This window comes from Sus scrofa, unplaced genomic scaffold (assembly GCF_000003025.6).
Source record: "Sus scrofa isolate TJ Tabasco breed Duroc unplaced genomic scaffold, Sscrofa11.1 Contig1813, whole genome shotgun sequence".
In the NCBI taxonomy this organism is placed as follows: domain Eukaryota; kingdom Metazoa; phylum Chordata; class Mammalia; order Artiodactyla; family Suidae; genus Sus; species Sus scrofa.
This window is the reverse complement of record NW_018084953.1, coordinates 64,015-73,316: the sequence shown is the minus strand read 5'-3', so window position 1 is coordinate 73,316 and position 9,302 is coordinate 64,015. Positions and strand designations below refer to the sequence as shown.

Genomic DNA, 9,302 nt, shown 5'->3' with positions numbered 1-9,302 from the left:
TCATAAGATTTATCCTTTTATACAGTCCTAATGTGGCTTTGTCTTGATGACTGTGATTAGTAATTCAAACACTTCAGTATCTGTAACAACTAATTCTGTTTGTGTCTTAGAGGTCAGTGTTTAAACCCCCCAGTTTTAGAGTGAGTAGTACTCAGAAGAGTTTTATGAGTTGGCTTATGGTCACAAGACTCCCTTGAGTTAAAATTACATTCCACCAATAATTAATAAAATACAGAAGCACAAATTGATTGCCTTATGATATGTACATGTTTAAATGTTGCAAGTCTCATCTCTGAGTCATAAAACAATTTTAACTATCTGCTTCAGTATGGTAGTAATTTTTGTATTCTATATTTGAAACGTAGTGTGGTGTAAAGTAGATGGAGCCAGACTTTCTGAACTGAAATCCTGTGGTTTCAGTTATCAGCCGTGTGAACTTGGGAAAATTATTTAACTTTTTGGAGCATCAGATTTCTTATCTATAAGAGAGGGATAATAATACATACTTTAAGCAGTTAGTATGAGGATTAAATAAATTTAATATACATAAAACAGTATAATACTGGTTAACACATAGTAAGCATTCAAACAAGTGTTAGCTATTACTATTTCAATCAAATCAAGCGGTGTGTATGCTGTAAAAATAATCATTTTTATCACTTTTGGTAGAGCTCATACTGGTATTTGACAAGATATATGGTAAACACCTCTCTCCCCCTTTTTTTTTTTTTGGCAGCACACTTGGCATGTGGAAGTTCCCAGGCCAGGGATTGAACCTGCGCCATAGCAGTAATTAGAGCCACAGCAGTGACAATGCCTGATCCTTAACCCGTTGAGCCACCAGGAACTCCAACATTTTCCTTTTTTCAACCATACTTTTAGAACTGTATACGTATAGTGTAAATATTATTTATTTATTTATAAAGATAGTAAGAAACTTAAAATAAATCAATGACACATTTTTTGGTCTAGCAAAATTCTAAACATATGGAAACGACAATATCCACTTTGATTTAAAGATCTCAATTTCATTCTTGTATTTTTTCTATTTGCCTTTAGTTTTCTATAGCTTTCTTTTTTCTTTTTTAAAATTTCTTTAAAGTTGGAATTGAATTTTATAATTTAAGTCCAATTGTGAAAAATATTCAGTTTTTGTTTAAGAAATTAAAAAACAAAAATGTATATAAATTTTTGTGTATGTATATTTGCTTTAATTACATTACTGCACTGTGATTCCCTAGTCCCTTGATCCTTATTCTATAGGTATATTCCATGGGTTGGCTCCTCTGGAAAAATTACAGAGCAATCATCTAGATTCTTTAATTTTTGGAAAATTTCCCAGTGTTTTTCCAGGGATGGGTAAATTCAGATTGTGAAGCAGGTGCTTTTGCCCTAGACATACAATATAATGTCTTTTTGAACCCTTTGACTAAATCAAGAGGTGTTCTTCTATTTCCTTTTTATTTACCTTTTTTTTTTCTTGCTTGCTTTAGTCCTTTACTTTTAGGAGACATTTACAGTGAATTATTAGCAGCACCTCATTGTTTGGCTGCATTTCACAATAACTGGAGTATTTGGAAATTTTAGAAATATAGAGTCTGAGGCTCCTATGCCCTCACCAGGGATTCTAGTATTCTCTGTTTATGCTGCCCCATTGGACACTATCATATAGTTACAAGGCTTTAAATGCTACCTACATTTTGATGGCTTTCAAATTTGTATTTCCAGTCTTCTCCATTGAGCATCAAACTGGTAGTTCCAACTGCCAAATTTCATTCATTTTTGGATGTTTAGCAAAAATATTAATCTAAACATGGCGAAAATAAAACTCTCGATTCCCATTGTGCCAAATCTGCTCTCTCTTCATTCTTACTAAGCATAGTAAATGGGACAAATATCTACGTATTACTGGCCAGAAACCTAAGGCCATCCTTAATTACTCCCTTGCCCTCACCTTGAAAATTTTACCTATTTCAAGGTTTACCTCTTCTCTCCTTATTTACGGCTACTGCCAACAATGAGCCACTCTCTACCCCCGACATCATCCAATGGCCTCCAAACTTGTTTCCCTCCTCTAACTTTATTCCTTTTCAATCCATTCTCCATTTGGCAGCTAAAAGTGTTCTTAAAATTTTTATTTTTTTCCATTTACTTTTTTGAAATCTTTTAAGAATCTTTACACACTTAGAATAAGATTCAGACTCCTTATCATGACCTAGCCCCTTTTATCCGACCAAACTTCTTCCATTCTCTTCACCCCTGTGTCTCTCTAGGAATGCAAGCATTTAAAAGGTTTTTGCACTGTCGCACTTACCAGTAACATTGTCCCAAGTTGTGTTCTTTATTTTCACTTTGTTTCTCAGCTATCATCTATTCAATGAGAGCTTCCTTGATTTTCTAATCTAAACTAAGATCCTCTCCACCCCAGTCTTCTCTATCATGTTTTCATATTTTTCTTTAATAGCCCTTACTATACATTTTGCTTTTTAAAAATGTATTGTCTTAGTCTCTTTGGGCTGCTATAACAAAAATATTGTGACTGGGGACTTAAACCAACAATTATTATTATTATTATTATTTTGTCTTTTGTCTTTTAAGGGCCACACCTGTGGCATATGGAGGTTCCCAGGCTAGGGGTCTAATTGGAGCTACAGCTGCTGGCCTATGTCACAGCCACAGCAAAGCCAGATCTGAGCCTCATCTGCAATCTAAAGCTCACGTCAATGCTGGATCCTTAACCCACTGAGTGAGGCCAGGAATCGAACCCACAACCTCATGGTTCCTAATCGGATTCATTTCTGCTGTGCCACGACTTGGGAAACTCCCAACAATTATTTCTTATAATTTTAGAAGCTGGGAAAGCCAAGATCAAGATGCTGGCAGATTTGGTGTCTGGTGATGGTCTACTTTCCTAGTTTATAGATGCAGTCTTATTGTTGTGTCCTCTCTGGGCAGAAGGGGCAAGCGAGCTCTGTGGAGTCTTTTAGAAGAGCACTATTTCCATTCTTGAGGGCTCTGTCCTTATGACCTAGTCACCTCCTGAAGGCTTACCTCCTAGTACTATCACACTGAATCACATTCATCTACTTTTATGAATCCAAAAAGATATTATTGTGGTTTTGTCAAAGAGTGTTCTGCCTAAGTTTTCCTTTAGGAATTTTTTAGTATCTGGTCTTACATTTAGGTCTTTTATCCATTATGAGTTTATTTTTGTATATGGTGTTAGAGAATTTTTTTGCCACACCCATAGCCTGTGGAAATTCCTGGGCTAGGGCACGGCTGCCATCTATATCACAGCTGTGGCAACACTGGATCCTTAACCCACTGTGCCAGGGCAGGAACTCCTCAGAATGTCCTAATTTCCTTCTTTTACACATAGCTCTTCAGTATTCTTAGCACCACTTTCTGAAGAAACTGTCTTTTCTCCATTGTATGTTCTTGTCTCCTCTGTTGTGGATGAATTGACCATAGTGTGTGGGTTTATTTCTGGGGTCTCCTGTTCCATGGATCCATGTGTCTGTTTTTGTGCCAGTACTGTACTGTTTTGATTACTATAGCTTTGCAGTGTAGTCTGAAATCAGCGACGATGATTCCTCCAGCTGTCTTCTTTTTTTCTCAAGATTGTTTTGGCTATTCAGAGTCTTTCGTGTTTCCATACAGATTTCATTTTTTTTTAATCATCATTTTTTAAATTAATTAATTTATTTTTAGTCTTTTGTCCTTTTAGGGCCACACTCATAGCATATGGAGGTTCCCAGGCTAGGGGTCTGATGGGAGCTGTTGCTGCTGGCCTACACCAGAGCCACAGCAAAACGGGATCTGAGCCGCATCTGCGACCTACACCACAATTCACGGCAACACCAGATCCTTAACCTACTAAATGAGGCCAGGGATCGAACCTGCAACCTCATGGTTCCTAGTCAGATTCAATGGGAACTCCCCATACAGATTTTAAAATTATTTGTTCTGGTTCTGTGAAAAATGTCATTGATATTTCAAATAGAGATTTCATTGAATCTTTTGATTGCTTTGGGTAGTATGGTCATTTTAATAATATTTTTTCTTCTAATCCAAGAATCTGTTATATCTTTCCATCTATTTGTTTTGTCTTCAGTTTCTTTCATTATTGTCTTGTAGTTTTCCAAGTACAGGTCTTTTTCCTCTTTAGGTGGTTTGTTCCTAGGTATTTTATTCTTTTCGATGTGATGGTAAGTGAGATTGTTTCCTTAATTTCTCTTTCTGCTCTTTCATTGTTAGTTTATAGAAATGTAAGGGATTTATGTGTATTAATTTTGTTTCCTATAACTTTGCTAAATTCATCAATGAGCTCAAGTAGTTTTCTTGTGGTATCTTTAGGATTTTCTATACATGATATCATGTCATCTGCAAATAGTGACTGCTTTACTTCTTCCTTTATGGTTTGGATTCCTCTTATTTCTTTTTCTTTTCTGATTGCTGTGGCTAGAACTTCCAAAACTATATTGAATAAAAGTGGCAAGAGTGGACATCCTTATTTGGTTTCTGATCTTAGAGGAAATGCTTTCATGTTTTTCATCATCAAGTATGATTTTAGCTGTGGGTTTGTTATATATGGGCTTTATTATGTTGAGGTATGTTCCCTCTATGTCCTCTTTTATAGAGAGTTTTTTTTTTAAATCATAAATGGATGTTGAGTTTTATCAGAAGTTTTTCTGCATCTATTGAGATGATCATATGTTTTTTTTCAATTTTTTTATATGGTATATATCACACTGATTGATTTATAGATATTGAAAAATCCTTGCATCCCTGAGATAAATTCTACTTGAACATAGTGTATGTGAATCCAACATAATGTATTGTTGGATTCAACTTGCTAGTGTTTTGTTTGTTGGTGAAAAATTTATTGTCATTTTAGTATGAGTTCATGATTACGCTGAATGCATTTCTGTGAAGAGTTTTTCCTTGTGACTATGACACCAATTTAACCAGGAAAGCTCCTTGAAGGGCATTAACTGCAACCCTGGGATTTATCCTCCCAATGGCCCCAGTCAAGAAAAGAAAGTCATATTACTCTTTTTGTTCCTGTAAAAGCCCCATTTGCTCTGGAGTAAGGGGTGCATCCCCTGATACCTTAAATGCCCTAAAGAGTTCCCATGTTCTGCTAAAAGGAAATCTTTTGGATAAACCTAGGCTCTCTCTTCTGTGGCAATGATAATCATAATTATTTTCAGACTACTTTCGATAGTTAGATTATGTACATTAGCAAAGATGGACTATGAGGGCAATTAGGTTAATGTTCTTAGGTCACATGACAACCAGAGAGCTTCATATTAGTTTATACATGATGAGGGCATAGACAGGAAGAGAATGATAGAGAAGATGGACAAACACAGGGAGGTCAGTATTGAAAGAAGTTGATGGAGCACTAAACCAGGTTTAGTATAAAGGAACGAATAGGACAAGACTTAGAAAAATGTCTATTAGTAACAATGGGGGTGAGAAGAAAGTGCCAAGCCATCTGCTTTCCCAGTAATGACTTAATGGAAGAAAGAAAATATTTTATTCCATGGTTTATAAAGTCTACCTTTGATAGGGTCTTCATTTACCTCTTTTCCACTAAGAAGAAAATCAAACCACAAACCTTTGAAGTTTTATCTTCCTGAATTCTGTATTTTTTCTGTCCCTTACCTCTTATCCCTTTTTACTTTTAGAAAAATTCTGAAAGACAGGTAATGAAAGTACCACAAAGCTGCTACTTTCTTTTAATTAATATAATATGAAATTAAGGCAGCTTTATAAGGGAGGAAAACTATGTCTGCATCAGAAAAAGTACCCATAGCATTTGAATTCAGATATCTTATGATGTATTAATCCTTATTCTAGGAGAATTTTAAAAATCCATTAGAATTTTTCTGTCATACCTTGAAAAGCTGATAGTCATTGACAATACCAATAACATCAAATGGTATATAGATACCTCTATGCCTGCCTAAATCAGTCTTAGCCAACTTCAATGTTCCTGGGTCTCCAGCTTGTAACTCAACCAATCAGACACCTCTGGCTTTTTTAAGCCAGTAAAAAAAGTCCCTCAAAAGATTGGAGGTGAATCTGTTTGGGTTGAATTTGTCTTTTGTCCTATTCAATTAGAGAATGTGAGAGGAGCAGAAGTGGCAGGGCAAAGCTGTTTGGGAATATTTCAATGGTGGATCACTGTGACTTGCAGCAATAACTATATAATAAAAGTGTTTATTTTTTCTATGAAAGATGGATAATGCACAGAGAAAATAAGCAACTGAAAATCAAACTATTAGTAAACATATGAATTTCTTAACTTTATTATTATTATTATTATTTTTTTTACAAAAAAACCACCACAAGATGACCTTGTATTTGGATTTTATGTGATATTCATGTCATTGTCCCTTATTTTTTTTTTATTTTTTATTTTTTTTGCTTTTTAGGGCCGCACCATGGTGTGTGGAAGTTCCCAGGCTAGGGGTCAAATCAGAGCTACAGCTGCTGACCTACGTCATAGCCACAACAACCCCAGATCCGAGCCGCATCTGTGACCTACACCACAGCTCACAGCAATGCCAGATCCTTAACCCACTGAGCAGGGCCAGGGATAAAATCCTGCTCCTTATGGATACTAGCTGGGTTCTTTTCCACTGAGCCACAACAGGGAACTCCCATGTCTTTGTCTGTTAAAAATTAGTGGATTTTCTATTCAGATTCTCTCATTTCAAATCGTAGACCTAAAGACATATGATGTAATTGTAAATTATGGCTTAGAATTTAATTTCTTAGCTCTTATTCTAAGAAATTTTGTGGAAACTACTTTTTAGCCTTATTTTCCAGATCTCACAACCTTGTGATATATGCACTTTCAAGTACCACAATCAGAGTTCCTCCTGTCTTTCCTGATCCAAACACTTTCCCTTTCTTGCTCCTTCCTAAACCTTTTCTTTGACTGTCCCTTTTTTTTTTTGTCTTCCAAAAAAAGTTGTCTTCTCATTTATGTTTGGAAGCATTTTATCACTGAATTCTCCAATCTATTTCACGTCTCAGTTAATTAATCAAGACTATCAGTCATTTTTGTTTCTTTGTTTCCATAAAGGCCACTTGAGTATGTGGCTTCACCACCTCAGCACTTCATTCCTCCTTTACCTTCTGGGTGCCATTGTGTGGACATTGTCCAGTGGACCACTTCTGTGAAGTTTCAGCACTGCTGTGATTATCATGTGTTGATACTCATGCAATGAGATTCATCTTAGCTCATTATTGTGAATATTAATAAGTTGGTGTGTGCATGCATGTGTCTTTATACTTGTATTTTCATGTTATTTTTGTCTGAGAATAAGCTGACAACATAAATAAATAAGAATATTTCATCCTTTCTATAAACATATTCAACTGAAATTGACTTTTTCATTCAACATCGACATTTTAAAGTTACTACTGAATTGTTTTTCATCTCATGGTAAATTCTCTCAGCTTTATGTAAGATGATTAAAACTGGAGATATTTCTTTCTGTGTAATCACAAAATTGGAAATAATCTGAACATTACGGAAAGGAGGATAAAGATTTTCTTTTTGTAAAAAAAGGGTTTTTTTTAAATGAAAAGATATGGGATGTCTTTAATCATTTATCCAAATGCTAACTTATGGATGCACAAAGGAACTCATTAGCTTGAGAAGTTATTGATTGTATCTACAACAGGGCAAATGTCTGAATGAAACTTCAAAACAAAACCATAAAAATCCTACTGTCATATTGCAGTATTTGGAAATGGCATAGATTTTTTCCCCAATCAGTTTTCAGTGGTTTGACAATGAGTGGGGCATCCTTCAGTTTATGTGCTTCTTTCCTCAGGTATTGCAAAAAAATGAATGATGAAGGAAAAAAATGCAAGTTCTGAAGATTACTTTATTCTACTGGGTTTTTCTAATTGGCCTCACCTTGAGTTAGTTCTCTTTGTAGTTATTTTGATGTTCTACTTGATTACATTGATAGGCAACCTGTTCATCATTATCTTGTCATACTTGGACTCCCATCTCCACACTCCCATGTACTTCTTCCTCTCAAACCTGTCTTTTCTGGATCTCTGCTATACCACCAGCTCCATCCCCCAGTTGCTGGTCAACCTCTGGGGCCCAGAGAAAAACATTTCTTATGTCGGGTGCATGATTCAACTCTATTTTGTTCTTGCATTGGGAACTGCTGAGTGTATGCTACTGGTGGTGATGTCCTATGACCGTTATGCAGCTGTATGTAGACCCTTGCATTACACTGTCCTCATGCACCCTCGTTTCTGCCATCTGTTGGCTGTGGCTTCTTGGGTGGGTGGCTTTACCACCTCAGCACTTCACTCCTCATTTACCTCCTGGGTACCCCTGTGTGGACATTGTCAGGTGGATCATTTCTTCTGTGAAGTTCCAGCACTGCTGCGACTGTCTTGTGTTGATACCCGTGCTAATGAGCTGACCCTCATGGTGTTGAGCTCCATTTTTGTGATCATACCACTTATTCTCATTCTCAGCTCCTATGGTGCCATTGCCCATGCTGTGCTGAGGATGCAGTCAACAGCTGGACTTCAGAAAGTCTTTGGGTCATGTGGAGCCCATCTTCTGGTTGTATCCCTGTTTTTCATTCCAGTCATGTGCATATATCTCCAGCCCCCAACAAGAGGTTCTCAAGATCAAGGAAAGTTCATTGCCCTCTTTTATACTGTTGTCACACCTAGCCTCAACCCTCTAATCTATACCTTGAGAAACAAAGATATAAAGGGGGCAGTTAAAAGATTAATGGGGTGGGAGAGGGAGATGTGATGGATCACCTGTTTAGCAGCTTTTGTTTGAAGAGTATTATCTATCTTGGAGGGTTCTTCTGGTCCTTTGAGACTTTTTTTTTTTTTTTTTTTTTTTTTTTGTCTTTCCTATGGCCGCACCTGCAGCACATGGAGATTGCCAGGCTAGGGGTCCAAATGGAGCTGCAGTTGCCAGCCTACACAAGAGCCACTGCAATGTGGGATCCAAACTGTGTCTGTGTCCCACACCACAGCTCACGGCAATGCCAGATCCTTAACCCACTGAGCAAGGCCAGGGATCAAATCCGCAACCTCATGGTTCCTAGTCGGATTTGTTAACCACTGAGTCACGATGGGAACTCTGAGACTTATTTTTGATCTATAACCCAGCAAGTTTAGAAGAAAAGTTCTGCTCCAAATTTGTTGTTCTTTTAATTAAAAGAATTAACCAATTGGTTAACCAATTAACCAATTGGTTAATTCTGGACTATTATCTAGAGATAAACTTTTTG

At 36.6% G+C, this 9,302-nt stretch overlaps 1 pseudogene; it reads left to right on the top strand.

The window, feature by feature from the left end:
• Window positions 1-7,869: 7,869 nt before the first annotated feature.
• LOC110258294 lies at window positions 7,870-8,857 on the top strand (annotated as a pseudogene).
• Window positions 8,858-9,302: the final 445 nt, after the last annotated feature.